A 16,058-nucleotide genomic window follows, 5' to 3' on the forward strand; every position below is an offset into this window, starting at 1 on the left:
TCCTTCCCTTACCTGTCACCCCACCCCACCTCCCCCCACACACAGCCCCTTGGTCATTTCACTGCATCTTCCAACAAAAAGGAAATATAAGAGACAGGCACTCTTATTTTAAAATTTTAATAGCTTAATGGAAGGCAGGGGACGCAGGGGAGGTTGTATCTGCTTGGGTTGAAAGGAGTTTGGGGAGCGCGCTGCAGATGGCTGAGTTCACCGTGCCGCCCTGCAGTTTCCATGGAGATAGGCTGCCTGCAGAGCACACCTGTCTCCTGTCCTGTCACATCCGAGTCAGCTCTTCATCTTACATTCGCAGGCTTTCTCTTCAAAACACTCCAATTTTGCTACTACACAACCCCCTCTCGTGCGGGGGAGTTTGCTGCACACACTCATATTGGCATGGATCTGTGCTCATGACTGCGTGGTCTGTGTGGCTTGGCACATCGACGCAAATAACTTTGATTAGTTTCAGTCTCTCTGGATAGTAACGCTTGTATCTGCTGAGGCAGGCTAGACTGGAGCTGAAACTAAACCAATGAGCCACAGGACTCCCACCCCCACCCCCACCTTTCTGTTCTCCTCCTTCATCAATGCTTGAATCTGCAGCTGTGCCATGTTTAACCCAGGATCCTCAAAGCCCCACCTGGCTGTTGCCTCCTCTGGACACAGCCTCTGAGAGCCCTGGCCTGTGTGGGCTGAGCCTCCCATGTCTGCTGTTAACTACCTTCAATGTAAGGTGCTCTTCCCATGGTTTCAAAGAGTCCATCACAGTTGAATGCTGGCCTCTAGTTTTAGCTTCACCCAGTACATCAAGGTCACCTGGTTTTTAAGGTTTTTAAAAATATTATTTCAGTGCTTCCCTGGTGGCGCAGTGGTTGAGAGTCCGCCTGCCGATGCAGGGAACATGGGTTCGTGCCCCGGTCCGGGAAGATCCCACATGCCGCGGAGCAGCTGGGCCCGTGAGCCATGGCCGCTGAGCCTGCGCGTCCGGAGCCTGTGCTCCGCAACGGGAGAGGCCACAACAGTGAGAGGCCTGCATACTGCAAAAAAAAAAAAAAAATTATTTCAGTTATGTAATATTCTTTAAACTCTGAAACCCATTGAATATGTAAAAATCCCCAATTTCAGCTCAATGCCAAGAGGCTGTACCAGCCGTCTACACACCCTAGGGTGTGTGTAAGCTGGCAGACAGGCTGGAGGGAAGAGATTGCTTTGCCACCTCTGGTCCCTCTGAGCTGCCTGATCCTCAGACCTGGCACTCTGAGCACAATCTAGAGATGACTGGTTATCTCCTGTTTATAGTGATGGTTGAATGGAAAATATTACTGGGTGGTGAACTGGCACAGCTTCACCTTGAAATGACTAAGCCTGCATGAGTTGGATGAGTCACAGACACTGCCATGTTCCAGGCACAGGCCCCAGGTATGGGTTTTACCACTTTGTTTAGGGTACAGGCCTCATCCAGGTGGGACTCAAAGGCTGCCTATCCCCACGTCCTCCATTAGGAAGCAGGTGACCCCGCTGCACGCAGCAGAGCAGGGATGACAGTGATCCCTGGGGAAAGTGAGATTTTGCCTCCTGCTCATGATTTGTGGTAAAGATTTGGCATCTGATAAAGATGAGTGGCTTTGCCCCTTGCTCACAGCCAGACCTGAGTCCTGTGTGAGGATGGGAGAGTTTATTCCTTTCCTTATTCAGTCACTAGATCCCAATACTGAAACCTCAAGAGATTTACGTTCAATCACCAGCACATCATCTTTCTCCTCCCTTTGTATTTTATTTCCAAGGGGGCAGGATGGTAGTGGTCTGGGGCATTTTTATTTAATTAGCTAAAAGGCTCTGTGTCGGCCTGCGTCACCTATAAATTCATGCCCATTGTAACAGGCCATGTATAGAAATACTCAAGGTTAGGATTAGCATGTCAAGAACTAGAGCTGGATCTTTATCATTAGTCACTGTCCTGTCCAAGAAAATAGACCCAGAATAAGAATCTGTGCATCATGTAACATCAAGTAAGGAAAGCAAAGGAAACACACTGTCACAGCTAAGATGAGCTGCTTCTGCACTGAAGGCCCCACTTTCTCTGCTGGGGGTAAGCTCAGTGTGGTGCGATCCAGGGAGGGGCATCCCACCCAGCCTGGTGGAGGGAATCATGGAGGTGTCCTTGCGTTCAGTCCCACAGTTCAGTAGGAATTGGCCATGAGGAGGGTGTGAGCTGACTGTTCAGAGGGAGCAGGAAACATAACTCAGAGGAGACAGGAACTCTGAGCAGCTCAGAGGGAAAGCGGTGGACTAGGGTTCCAGAGAGGAAGGCTGGACTGGATAGAGAAGGGCTTGTGTGACTTGCAGGAAGGATGTGAAGCAGGGGAGCAACAGGATCAGAAGCACAGTTCATAAAGCTCACTCTGGTGGAGGAGTGGAAGGAGGCAAGAGGGCAGCAACACAGCCTGCAGGAGACCAGGAACGAACAGGGGTAACTTGGCATCTGGGTAGTGGAAGGAGATTGAACAGATGAACGGAGAAATGGCCAATGAGATGTGGGGGATTGGTGAGGTGACAGACAGGAAGGCGGTGCGCTTAGCCTCCGGGACTTCTGGCTTCAGCATCTGGAAGAATGTCAGAGCCATTCATTGAACAGGGCGCACGGAGGTGAGCAGTGGGCAGGGTGGGGTGGGGAGGGAGGATAGAGTGATGGTGAGTTCCATTGGAGGCCTGTTGCTCTGGAAGCTCCCGGTCCTTGATTTCCGGTCACATGCAGCAGTCAGGCTTGTGGTCTAGTTCCACGTGTTATGGTAGTTGTGACACACTTTGTGCCCCATGGGTCCCCTCACCCTCACCCCAGGGGGGACACAGCAGGACCTGGAAAACTGGTCAGCTCTTAGTGTTCTCTAAATCATGTCAACACAAAGGAAAATGCATTTGTGCACACCATGGAAATGCTATGTGGTTCATGAGATTAAAAAGGCAACAATCTTGGAGAAAGATGTTCCATGCAAATTGAAATCAGAAGAAAGCTGGAGTAGCAATTCTCATATCAGACAAAATAGACTTTAAAATAAAGACTATTAAAAGAGACAAAGAAGGACACTACATGATGGTCAAGGGATCAATCCAAGAAGAAGATATAGCAATTGTAAATATCTATGCACCCAACATAGGAGCACCTCAATACATAAGGCAAATACTAACAGCCATAAAAGGGGAAATTGACAGTAACACAATCATAGTAGGGGATCTGTCCACTTTCACCAATGGACAGATCATCCAAAATGAAAATAAATAAGGAAACACAAGCTTTAAATGATACATTAAACAAGATGGACTTAATTGATATTTATAGGACATTCCATCCAAAAACAACAGAATCCATATTCTTCTCAAGTGCTCATGGAACATTCTCCAGGATAGATCATATCTTGGGTCACAAATCAAGCCTTGGTAAATTTAAGAAAATTGAAATCGTATCAAGTATCTTTTCTGACCACAACGCTATGAGACTAGATATCAATTACAGGAAAAAATCTGTAAAAAAAATACAAACACATGGAGGCTAAACAATACACTACTTAATAACCAAGAGACCACTGGAGAAATCAAAAAATACCTAGAAACAAATGACAATGGAGACACAACGACCCAAAACCTATGGGATGCAGCAAAAGCAGTTCTAAGAGGGAAGTTTATAGCAATACAATCCTACCTTAAGAAACAAGAAACATCTCAAATAAACAACCAAACCTTACACCTAAAGCAGTTAGAGAAAGAAGAACAAAAAACCCCCAAAGTTAGCAGAAGGAAAGAAATCATAAAGATCAGATCAGAAATAAATGAAAAAGAAATGAAGTGAACAATAGCAAAGATCAATAAAACTAAAAGCTGGTTCTTTGAGAAGATAAACAAAATTGATAAACCATTGGCCAGACTCATCAAGAAAACAATGGAGAAGACTCAAATCAATAGAATTAGAAATGAAAAAGAAGAAGTAACAACTGACACTGCAGAAATACAAAGGATCATGAGAGATTATTACAAACAACAGTACGCCAATAAAATGGACAACCTGGAAGAAATGGACAAATTCTTAGAAAAGCACAACCTTCCGAGACTGAACCGGGAAGAAATAGAAAATATAAACAGACCAGTCACAAGCACTGAAATTGAAACTGTGATTAAAAATCTTCCAACAAACAATAGCCCAGGACCAGATGGCTTCACAGGCGAATTCTGTCAAACATTTAGAGAAGAGCTAACACCTATCCTTCTCAAACTCTTCCAAAATATAGCAGAGGGAGGAACACTCCGAAACTCACTCTACGAGACCACCGTCACCGTGATACCAAAACCAAAGATGTTACAAAAAAAAAAAACTACAGGCCAGTATCACTGATGAACATAGATGCAAAAATCCTCAACAAAATACTAGCAAACAGAATCCAACAGCACATTAAAAGGATCATACACCATGATCAAGTGGGGCTTATCCCAGGAATGCAAGGATTCTTCAATATACGCAAATCAATCAAAGTGATACACCGTATTAAAAAATTGAAGAATAAAAGCCATATCATCATCTCAATAGATGCAGAAAAAACTTTAGACAAAAGTCAACACCCATTTATGATAAAAACCCTCCAGAAAGTAGGCATAGAGGGAACTTTCCTCAACATAATAAAGGCCATATATGACAAACCCACAGCCAACATCATCCTCAATGGAGAAAAACTGGAACCATTTCCACTAAGATCAGGAAAAAGACAGGGTTTCCCACTCTCACCACTATTATTCAACATTGTTTTGGAAGTTTTAGCCACAGCAATCAGAGAAGAAAACGAAATGAATCCAAGTTCGAAAAGAAGAAGTAAAGCTGTCACTGTTTGTGGATGACATGATACTATACACAGAGGATCCTAAAGATGCTACCAGAAAACTACTAGAGCTAATCAATGAATTTGGTAAAGTAGCAGGATACAAAATTAACGCACAGGAATCTCTTGCATTCCTATACACTAATGACGAAAAATCTGAAAGTGAAATTAAGGAAACACTCCCATTTACCATTACAACAAAAAGAATAAAATACCTAGCAATAAACCTACCTAAGGAGACAAAAGACCTGTATGCAGAAAATTATAAGACACTGATGAAAGAAATTAAAGATGATACAAATAGATGGAGAGATATACCATATTCTTAGATTGAAAGAATCAACATTGTGAAAATGACTATACTACCCAAAACAATCTACAGATTCAGTGCAATCCCTATCAAATGACAAATGGCATTTTTCACAGAACTAGAACAAAAAATTTCACAATTTGTATGGAAACACAAAAGATCCCGAATAGCCAAAGCAATCTTGAGAAAGGAAAATGGAGCTGGAGGAATCAAGCTCCTTGAGTTCAGACATACTACAACGCTACAGTAATCAAGACAGTATGGTCCTAGCACAAAAACAGAAATATAGATCAATGGAATAGGATAGAAAGCCCAGAGATAAACCCAGGCACATATGGTCACATTATCTTTTATAAAGGAGGCAAAGATATACAATGGAGAAAAGACAGCCTCTTCAATAAGTGGTGCTGGGAAAACTGGACAGCTACATGTAAAAGAATGAAATTAGAACACTCCCTAAGACCATACACAACAATAAACTCAAAATGGATTAAAGACCTAAATGTAAGGTCAGACACTATAAAACTCTTAGAGGAAGACATAGGCAGAACACTCTATGACATACATCACAGCAAGATCCTTTTTGACCCACCTCCTAGAGAAATGTAAATAAAAACAAAAATAAACAAATGGGACCTAATGAAACTTAAAAGCTTTTGCATAGCAAAGGAAACCATAAACAAGATAAAAAGACAACCCTCAGAATGGGAGAAAATATTTGCAAATGAGGCAACTGACAAAGGATTAATCTCCAAAATTTACAAGCAGCTCGTGCAGCTCAATATCAAAAAAACAAACAACCCAATCCGAAAATGGGCAGAAGACCTAAATCGACATTTCTCTAAAGAAGATATACAGATTGCCAATAAACACATGAAAGAATGCTCAACATCATTAATCATTAGAGAAATACAAATCAAAACTACAATGAGGTATCACCTCACACCAGTCAGAATGACTATCATCAAAAAATCTGCAGACAATGAATGCTGGAGAGGGTGTGGAGAAAAGGAAACCCTCTTGCACTGTTGGTGGAATGTAAATTGATGCAGCCACTATGGAGAACAGTATGGAGGTTCCTTAAAAAACTAAAAATAGAACTACCATACGACCCAGCAATCCCACTACTGGGCATATACCCTGAGAACACCATAATTCAGAAAGAGTCATGTACCACAGTGTTTATTGCAGCTCTATTTACAATAGCCAGGGCATGGAAGCAACCTAAGTGTCCATTGACAGATGAATGGATAAAGAAGATGTGGCACATATATACAATGGAACATTACTCAACCATAAAAAGAAACGAAATTGAGTTATTTGTAGCAAGGTAGATGGGCGTAGAGTCTGTCATACAGAGTGAAGTAAGTCAGAAAGAGAAAAACAAATACCCTATGCTAACACATATATATGGAATCTAAAAAAACAAAAAAAAGAGGTCATAAATAATCTAGGGGCAGGATGGGAGTAAAGACGCAGACCTACTAGAGAATGGACTTGAGGACATGGGGAGGGGGAAGGGTAAGCTGGGATGAAGTAAGAGAGTGGCATGGACATATATACACTACCAAATGTAAAATAGATAGCTAGTGGGAAGCAGCTGCATAGCACAGGGAGATCAGCTCAGTGCTTTTTGACCACCTAGAGTGGTGGGATAGAGTGGGTGCGAGGGAGACGCAAGAGGGAAGAGATATGGGGAATATGTATATGTATATCTGATTCACTTTGGGGGGTTTTTTTGTGTTTTTTTTGCGGTACGTGGGCCTCTCACTGTTGTGGCCTCTCCCGTCGCGGAGCACAGGCTCCGGACTCGCAGGCTCAGCGGCCATGGCTCACGGGCCCAGCCGCTCCACGGCATGTGGGATCTTCCCGAACCGGGGCGCGAACCCGTGTCCCCTGCATCGGCAGGCGGACTCTCAACCACTGCACCACCAGGGAAGCCCCTGATGCAGTTTGTTATAAAGCAGAAACTAACCATGGTAAAGCAATTATACTCCAATAAAGATGTTAAAAAAAAAAAGGCAACAATCTTTTTATTCCTAATATTAAAAGACTATAATCATTTTTGTTACATGAAGCAAATCTATAGCCCTGTTATAAATTCTGAAAGAGCTGACTGGTAGTAATCAGTTTTGTTACATTAGTAAAAGCTTCGAGATTCAGGTAGCCAACCAGTAAATAATTAATAATGCCTATGTGGAAAGGCATCTAAGAGATGCAAAGATGTTTATGATGGACCACATCCTAAAATAATTTGTCATTTTAATAGGCATTCATGAATACAAATAGCTATAGTTAGAGGTATATATTTTATAAGAACTGTTAGCCGACTATCAGCAAAACGCCAGGATGGAGAGGTTAGCTCTGATTGGGGTGGGGGGAAATCGTTAGGGGAATTTTCAGGACTAAGGTAACTTGGGTTGAGGATGCTTTATGAATCAGACTGGAGCTTTGAGCATGAGTACGATTTCATTCTAAATGCCACAGTGGGTATTTCGGCCACCATCAAAGAAGAAGGTCACATTCAAGTGTCAAGGGCACACATTAGGTCAAACCATATGACAGTACCATTTTTATAAGTTAAAAAACTATTTGAATATTGGCAGTCTTATGAAGCTCAACACAATAACCCTATTTGATCTGAGGCCCGAGTTCCAAGAGTCCCCAACACGTGCTCCGGATCCTGCAGCCTGCTGACGGGGCTTAGCTGGTGAGGTACCAGCATCCACACATCCTCCACATCCTGAGACATTCCAAGGAGCCCACACTTTTCACTGGAACAAATTCATGTCATTGGAGGCCTGTGGACAATTTGGAAAATTCGCTGGTGACATCAACCTCATTCCCCAGATTCTTGTGGACAATAAAGGAAAAACAATGATTAAGTCACGGTCCTGCAAATGCCCTGGGCAGGTCTTGCATCTGAAATTCTCACTAAAACCAAGGTTCTTAAGCCTTGGCAGCTTCTAAGAAATCCAAGTTAACTTCCTGTTCAATCTTTCGTGTAGGAGATTAATCACAAGAGCATCACCATCGTCCCAACCTTACTTTGCTGAAACTTGCCCAGGGTTGAAAATACCAGTTTGAGTCCAGACCTGCGTCCCGCAGGAGCATCCTCTAAGGCCAGGCTGAGTCAGGCTTTTTGAAGCAGGAGTGCTTTTTGGAGCCAACTGATTTGATGCTGTCAGCTGATGGGGACACAGTGATTCCTGGAAGTTGGGACCATGAACTGGGGCATATTTTTAAAACCATATTAGAAAACCATTTCAACATATGGATGGAGATGAGAAAGACAATTTTTCTGATAAATAATTGAAGTGATTACATTTTGGCCCTGCCCAGGATTGTGGATTCAACTACAGCATGACAATGGGATTATTGTGCACAGCTCTAAATTCACCCCCCCCCAAATGGCCTCGTTTTTTTTTAAAGGGACAGTCTCCTTCTGGAATTAGAAAAACGCTTTGGGAAACCGAAAGATCCCACAAATGTTTTCAGACATTACTTCATTGGCCCTGCAGCCCTTTTATGGCTCCTGTTTGGCTCGGTTCAGATGCTGAGGCAAAGCAGGGAGCTGGGCCAAGGTCACCCCCCAGCACTGGCCCGAGGTGTGCCTAGCAGAGGATGGCATGCATTCTGGTTGTGACAGAGAGAAAACACTGCCTCAGCAGCTTGGATTGGTGACTGCTTTCCTTCTGTGAGCAGGAGAGAGAAAAAAAATTCAGTTAGAGCTGACTTTAGCAGTTTGGTGAATGGAGCCCGGGGTCCATGGGCACCCCCGGCAGCCACCCACGTAGCTGGGAGGGCAGTTTGGAGAAGACTCATGGCCCTGGGTCAACATGTCCACGAGATCAGCCCTGAGGTTGTCTTCCCCAGCCATGGTCCAGCCTCCTGCTTTTACACACGAGGATGTGAATCCCAAGGGGGTGAAGGCCTTTTCTAAGGTCACAAAGAGATGGTGGCATGCCAGGTCTCTTGGTTCCAAAAAACTGGGTGAGGAGGGGAAATTGATTGGGCAGGGGAAGGGAGAGAAAAGAGAAGGGGAAGAATGAAGAAAAAGGGGCAGAAGGAGAAAATGAAGTGTTGGGAGAGGAGATGCTTTCATGTCCCTGGCCTACGGCCTGCTGACCACCTGTGGAAACGTGTACCATGGGAGGTGGCTCAGGACCCCTGGGAAGCAGGGACCCCAGCGCTGCCCCTGTAGGATTGGAAATGCCAGAACTGAGTGCCACCCCATCCAGGTGCTGTGCACACATGACCTCCTGCAAGAAAAGTGGGGCCCATTTTATAAATGAGTGAACTTCTCTGCCCCGTTCTATTGCCGTGGCCAGGCCTGTGTGGGCCCAGCCCTCCCCGTGTCCATGCCCACCCTCCCACAGACACGTGTCATGAATGCCACGGGTCCCCTGGCACAGGAGCACTGGGCCGGCAGGTGGAAGACACTGGGGAAAAGCAGGGGAATGTTGATCCTGGCCAACATGGTGGTACGTTTCCTCTCTTCTTGTGGTTGTAACCAAGAATCTCCCATGTTGTTTAAAAAACAAACCGGAGGGCTTCCCTGGTGGCGCAGTGGTTGAGAGTCTGCCTGCTGATGCAGGGGACATGGGTTCGTGCCCCGGTCCGGGAGGATCCCACATGCCGCGGAGCGGCTGGGCCCGTGAGCCATGGCCGCTGAGCCTGCGCATCTGGAACCTGTGCTCCGCAGCGGGAGAGGCCACAACAGTGAGAGGCCCGCGTACTGCAAAAAAAAAAAAAACCAAAAAACAAAAAACCGGAACAAGGCAGTTGAGAGGGAGGTGACATCATCTCCAACAACCTAGCCCCACATGTCCGTTGCTTCCTGGGATTGAGTGTGGTTTTTGGTGTTTCATTTCATTCGTTTTTCAGTTGAGTGGAGGATGGTGAGGGTTTTCTGGGTTGACTGAACCTGAAGGAAAGGGCAGCCCTGTCCTGAGCTTTATGCCACAGGTGGCTGGCAGCACTGATGGAGGAGTCCCCATGGGTGACAAGGTGATGTCCAGGACCTGCAGGTGACATGAAGCACCAGAAGCTGCAGAGCCTCTGGCATCACACTGCCCACTCACAATAGCACTTCTCCTGCAGGTGAGAGGGACGTGAGGTTCACAGTGCGCATGACTGAAAAAGAGAACGTCCTCTGGGCAGGCAGGCGTGGTAGTGCAGAGGGACCCTGGAAGGACATATTCGGTCTTGCTTTGCTCTCTAATTGTTTCTCCTAAGTGACTCCCAAATAGGCCATGCTTCCCCGAGGTCCAGGGTCACCTGATTGATGCTCCTCCTTTCTAGAGCTGCAGGGGGCAGTGCCAACAGCCCAGCTCCCCCATGGGCATGAGCACAGCAGGGAGCTGGGCACATGTTAGCATGATGAGGGCAAGAGACAAAATGGGAAGTCTTCACGTACATGGCAAGCAGGAAACGTGAGCTTATCTCCTATTCCTCATGCCGCCCAGGGCGGGACCGACACGCAGGATGTGACGACACAAGTCTGTGGATAGTTCATGGGAAGAAAGGGTGAGCAGAATGGGAGCGTTTCCTGGATGCCTGTCTTGTGTGCAGGGAAAACCCCTATGGTCACTACACCCTGTCGGCCTCCCTTTCGCAAAGGGTGTGCTGATCCCACTCCTGCCCTGACTGTAAATTCTGAACTGACTTCCTAAGGATGTGTCAGATCTCAAAAGGAGAAAGAGGCATTGGCTAAAGGAAGCACTGCCACGTGCTCCTTTCATAGAAACTAGCAGGAAGTGGAGGCAGAGACACAGTGTTTGGAAATAGATCAAGCAAAAGGGTGGCCTGGAGAATCACCTTCCATTTGCCTTCAGAGGCTACTCAGCATGAAAGGAAATTCCCAAAGAAAGAACGAGATATCTGTTCCTGCCTATCTCTGCGAACAGCCTAGATGCTTAGCGCTCCGGAATGATCCAGGCTGGTGGTCCCCACTGAGGGCAGGGGAGGAATGAGCCCATTGTGCATGCTTCCTCCACCAATTGGCACCCGCACTTCAGCCCTGGTTTTGTTTTGCCAGCCAAACTCACCAGGACACAGACTCTATTGGAGCGTCATCATTCACATTATATAAGTAACTTCATAAGCGTTACCAGAATCTTCCTGGTGCTTTGAAAATAATGTGCCAGCCTCTCCACACTTTCAGGGAACATATTATATGAACGAAGAGGTGCCTGCCCGTCAACCCACCTCGTGGCCTGTGGTGTTGGTGCCCAAACACCCCTTTGCAGCTCTGGATGTCCCAGCTCCATCTTCGTGCCTCAGCATCTTGGCTGTTTATCTTGCTTTGTCTCCAAGTTCTGATGACTGGGCAGTGCGCCTATTAATCTTAAATGAAATCAAGTCTCCGCCACTTCCATTTGAAAAAGAAATCACTTTGCGTTTCCCATTCGATTCCACAGTATAAAATATGTATGATTCCTCCAGCACCTCCGAGCCCCCTCGCTCCATCGATTCTCTTGGTTGCCACTGTGCTCTCACTGGAGGAAAGTACTTCCAGTCCATCAGGGACAAGCCCCAGATGACAACATTCCAAGGGCACAGCTGCTCCATCCACTGTGTCCACAGCAAAGTTCCTGCCGCTCCCACAGGGGGCTCTTGTGGGTTTCCAGGCCACTCTGCAGAAGGTCGCTGCCCCCAGGGCTCTGAGGTCCTGCTTTTGCTTCTTATTTCTTCCACGCAAATATTACAGACATCTTCTGTGACTTCAGGGGCTGAGTCAGGGAGACTGGGGGTGCAGCTGGTCTGGCAGGTCCAGTGTGGAGCCCCGAGGACTGGGATCTCTAAGTAGCTTGGTTGACCCCAAGGTGCTTAGGTCTTCCAGAGGAGAAAGCACCCACACTGTTGTTCTTGAGGCTGACGAAAGGTCTTCTTCCTGTCTCTCATAAGTGACTCCTGCTGGTCCCTGTACACTACTTCTGACTTCACTGTGTACCTACACATAGTAGGTGTTCAATAAATGCTAAATATCTGGGTTTATGCTCAGCATCCCCCACATTCTATTTTTTCATCTTCTTGGTGTCCCTAGTGTGTCCTTAAGGAAGAACACCATGTTCTTTCTCCTACCCCAGACCACACGATCAACACATACCTGCCAGGTAGTATCCCAAACTCCCAAACTCCCACTCTTTGCCAGCTGTGTAACTGCTGTGCAGTGGTTATAAACAAGAGTTTTGGAGTAAGACAGACTTGGGTTCAACTCCTGGCTCTGATAGCATATCCGCAGTACCTTTGGCAAACTATGTCACCTCCTGAGCCCCAGTGCTCTTATCTATGAAACAAGGATAACTAAAGTGACTGACTCATCAAGTTGTCACTCATACAGGGATTTAATGAGGTATTGCAAGAAAAGACGTCAGCCAAGCACCTACTGCGTGCTCAATACATGTTGGTTATTATGGCCACTGTTGTTCATGAGTTTATCCACGTAACCAGGGGGCATTTTACTTTTACCAAACCTTCCAGAGGCAACCGTGCCGCAAGACTATGGGGACTGCACATTAGTTACTGATGAACATTTTGTTCAGCCAGAGGGAGAGATTTTGGGGTAAGTGATGCTTTGGACAGACACCTCTCACCACCAGCAATGGAGTGTTACTTCCTCTGGCCCTGACCGAGGAAAGCAAAAAACAGAAGCCCTGCACTGGGCTGGAAAGTGAACTGAGCTCATCCAGCCCTTCTCTGTGCCAAGAAGGCAGGATGGGGAAGAGACAGAACAAATCGAAATCTGATTCTGAGTCAGTGGGGCTCGTCTCAGTCACGAAGTTATTTTAAGTGGTGGCAGCAGGAGTTCGGTTTGAGGTAACTTCATTGTATTATCTGCCCTGCGAAAAGCTGGAGAACATAAAAGAAATAATTAAAGGTCACTACGGCTAACCTGGTGTATTCCCCTGAAAGCTCACCAACGGGGCTCTTATCTGCTCTACAAATGTCTACTGAACTGAGCTGGAGCCACCCAGCCCTTCCTGGGTGGACCCTGTGAAAGCCATTAGCTGTGTGCCTCCCAAGTGTGAAACTTCTGAGTCCTATGGGAAAGAGCTCAGCAAACCGAGTTGTTTAATGCAGCTGCACTTGCCCAACCAGTGTCAGCATGTTCCAAGCTGGCACTTTCTCCATCTGTTTACGTTTAGAATGGGACTCATTGCCAAAGATTAGGGATCCCTGGATTGTGAAACCCAGAAAGCACAAGCCAAAGGCTAGAAGTAAAAACAAATGGAAAAACTACTTGAAGCTTAGTTGGATTCAGAAGGACTAAGAATTTTCCCCTAGAGTGTTCAGTCCCAGAGAGAAGGGTCTTCGTGGTAGAAAACCTGAGTGGGCTTCACAGGGTCCCTCCCCAAGTTTATCACCTTGACTCTGCCCCCTTCTCCACCACCATCAGCCCAGAGACTCCTCCAGGCTGGCAGGGATGTGTTGAGCTCTTCTTAGCTCTCCCAGCCCAGAACCTGGTATCTGTGCTTGAGAAATGCTGGTTGATTGAATGAATAAATGAATTACAGTCAGCTCTTCGTGGTGGTTTTCAAACATGGCTGCAAATTCTTCAACAGTCTGCCATTGAGAAGTAACATCAGCATTCCCTTCCCTTGAATCTGGATATGGTATTCTGACTACTTCCACCATCCTAGTTGAGCACAAGTGACATTGTGATTTCAAAGCCACGCAGCTTTTGTACTTGTTCTTGGAGCCCAGAGCCACATGTAAGATGTCCAGCCACCCCAAGTTTGCCATGTTGGAGAAGCCAATGCAATGACCACCTGGAGACATCTGAACTGGACATGGAGACAGATGCCCAACATGACCCCAGAACTTTGACATGTGAGTGAAGACACCTATGGATGATTCCGACCCATCGTGTAAGTTCCTCCCAGACCTTTGAATCTTCCACACTGAGGCCCCAGCCAGTGTGGAGCAGACACAAACCATTCTGTGGCCTGTCTGAATCCCTGACCCACAGAATCCTGGAGCATCATAAAACTGTGCTTGCTTGTTTCACACCATGAAGTTTGGGGGTATTTTGTATATGACAACAGACAAACGTAACATTCTTCAAGACACAAGGCAGGAGGCTCGTGCTATGCTAGCCCTTTCCAGTTGCTAAAAATCCCTACAGTCAGGAAGTTGATCTTAAGAAAACTTAAATACCCTCTTCAAAATGAAGCCCGTAACTTCTTTATTTGACCTCTGAAGAGATAAGTAACAGCTGGTTCCCACTCACACTTTATCATAGGACTTCACATCCTTGCAGATATTAAGTAGCTTTTCAGCTTTTTCCTCTTTGGGTCAAATACTCTGAAATTTTTACAGATCCTTTCATCTGTCTTCATTTTACCTTTGTCATCCTCTAAAAACAGATGCCAGTAGCTTTTTAAAGAGATGGAGAACATCATCATGAAATGAGAGCCTTTGATCAAAATAACAATCCTTTTGGCATTTAAGGCACTTTATAATATGCAAACCATTTTCACCTGTATGAGTCCCAGGTTCCCATAACCACCCCATGACATGAATGAGATGGACATTTATTTCTACTTATTAAAGTAGAAATAAGCTCCTTTCTCAGGATCATACTTGCTAATAGCTGAGCTGAGACTAGAAAACAAACCTTCTTGAATTGCAAGGCTATGAACAAGGACAGAAAGGAAACTGAAAAGGATACAATCATCTGACGTGCTTAAATAATGGATTATTTTCTCTTCAACTTTCCTTGATTGTAATTTTGTCTTTTCAATAAACAAAATCAGAACATTTTTAAAAAAGAAATTCTAGGTCTTTATAATGTGTTTGGACAGTGTTGAACTATTTTGAAGTATGTCATTTTAAACATAAATAACTCAAATTATAGGCAAAAGAGAAACTACATAGTGAATGATCTTCTAATTGTTGTCATTGACTTTAATCTTTCTAGTTCTAGAAGAATGGTAGAAAATTTGTTATGGTCAGAATCAGAGATAAAAATATATTGAGTGCCACTGGGGTGGCCTAGAAAATGTACATGCGTTTGTCCTTAAATACCAATTAACAAGTGTGTTCTGTTACGTGGACAATGTTAAGTGTTAGACCATGGAGAAGCACCAGGATTTTATGGGTACCATGTAACATCTTCATCAACAAGACACTTGAATGGAAGTCCCACTGTGTCTAGTCCTATGCTCGTGATGGAACATAGCAAGCAAGCCAGGACATAATGAATGGCCCATGCTCCATGAAGTTGGCATGGGTTCACACTTACTTGCAAGGTCAGACCTTCTGGCGGCCTTAATAAGGCAAGCAGCTAGACAGGCTGTGTATGTCTATATCCTGAATAGAGCAAAGGGAGGAGAGATGGAGATGGAATGGAAGGTGGATGAAGCCAACCATTATTCCTACTTAGTAAAGTGAGGCTATATTCTCGGGATCACACCTAGAAAACAGAGTGAAGAAACCCAACGGGATGCCATGCCACACTGAGACAGCAAAGATCATAACTGTCTTCACCGTGCTCCTCAAAGACAGACCCATGGAAACCTGACTCTGAACCTCTGCTGGAGGGTTGGCAGGGAGTCCAGAATCAGCATGTCTATCAAGTCTTCCGGGCAGTGCTGAGGCACACAGAAATAAGAGTGCTCATCCGTGTCATCTTCTCAACAGCTCAAAAGGTATCAAAGAGTAATGCAAGTGTCAGAGAGGTCTGTTCAAGGGCAACTGGAGGAGTCACACTTGAATCTCTGACGCCGGAAGCAGAGTCTGTTCTCTACCGCCCATCGCCTCAACCTGGGACAAGTCTGCACTTCCCTGAACCTCAGTGTCCTTGTGCATAAAGTGAGCTGAGCAGTTGGACTACATCAGCTTTGAGAGTTCTTTTGTGTCTGATGTTTGATGATGTCTTGAGA

General features: G+C 45.4%; 1 protein-coding gene across 1 annotated transcript in view; it reads left to right on the plus strand.

Annotated features, from left to right (window-relative positions):
• Positions 1–6,964: 6,964 nt before the first annotated feature.
• The window catches only part of ITGB1 (integrin subunit beta 1), a 168,737-nt gene continuing 159,643 nt past the window's right edge, over positions 6,965–16,058 (plus strand). Inside the window, exon 1 of the mRNA XM_082847620.1 lies at positions 6,965–6,969. The gene's annotated coding sequence lies outside the window, so the exon portion shown is untranslated. The remainder of the gene's footprint in view (positions 6,970–16,058) is intronic.

This window comes from Leucopleurus acutus, assembly GCF_964270905.1.
Source record: "Leucopleurus acutus genome assembly, chromosome: 1".
Classification (NCBI taxonomy): domain Eukaryota; kingdom Metazoa; phylum Chordata; class Mammalia; order Artiodactyla; family Delphinidae; genus Leucopleurus; species Leucopleurus acutus.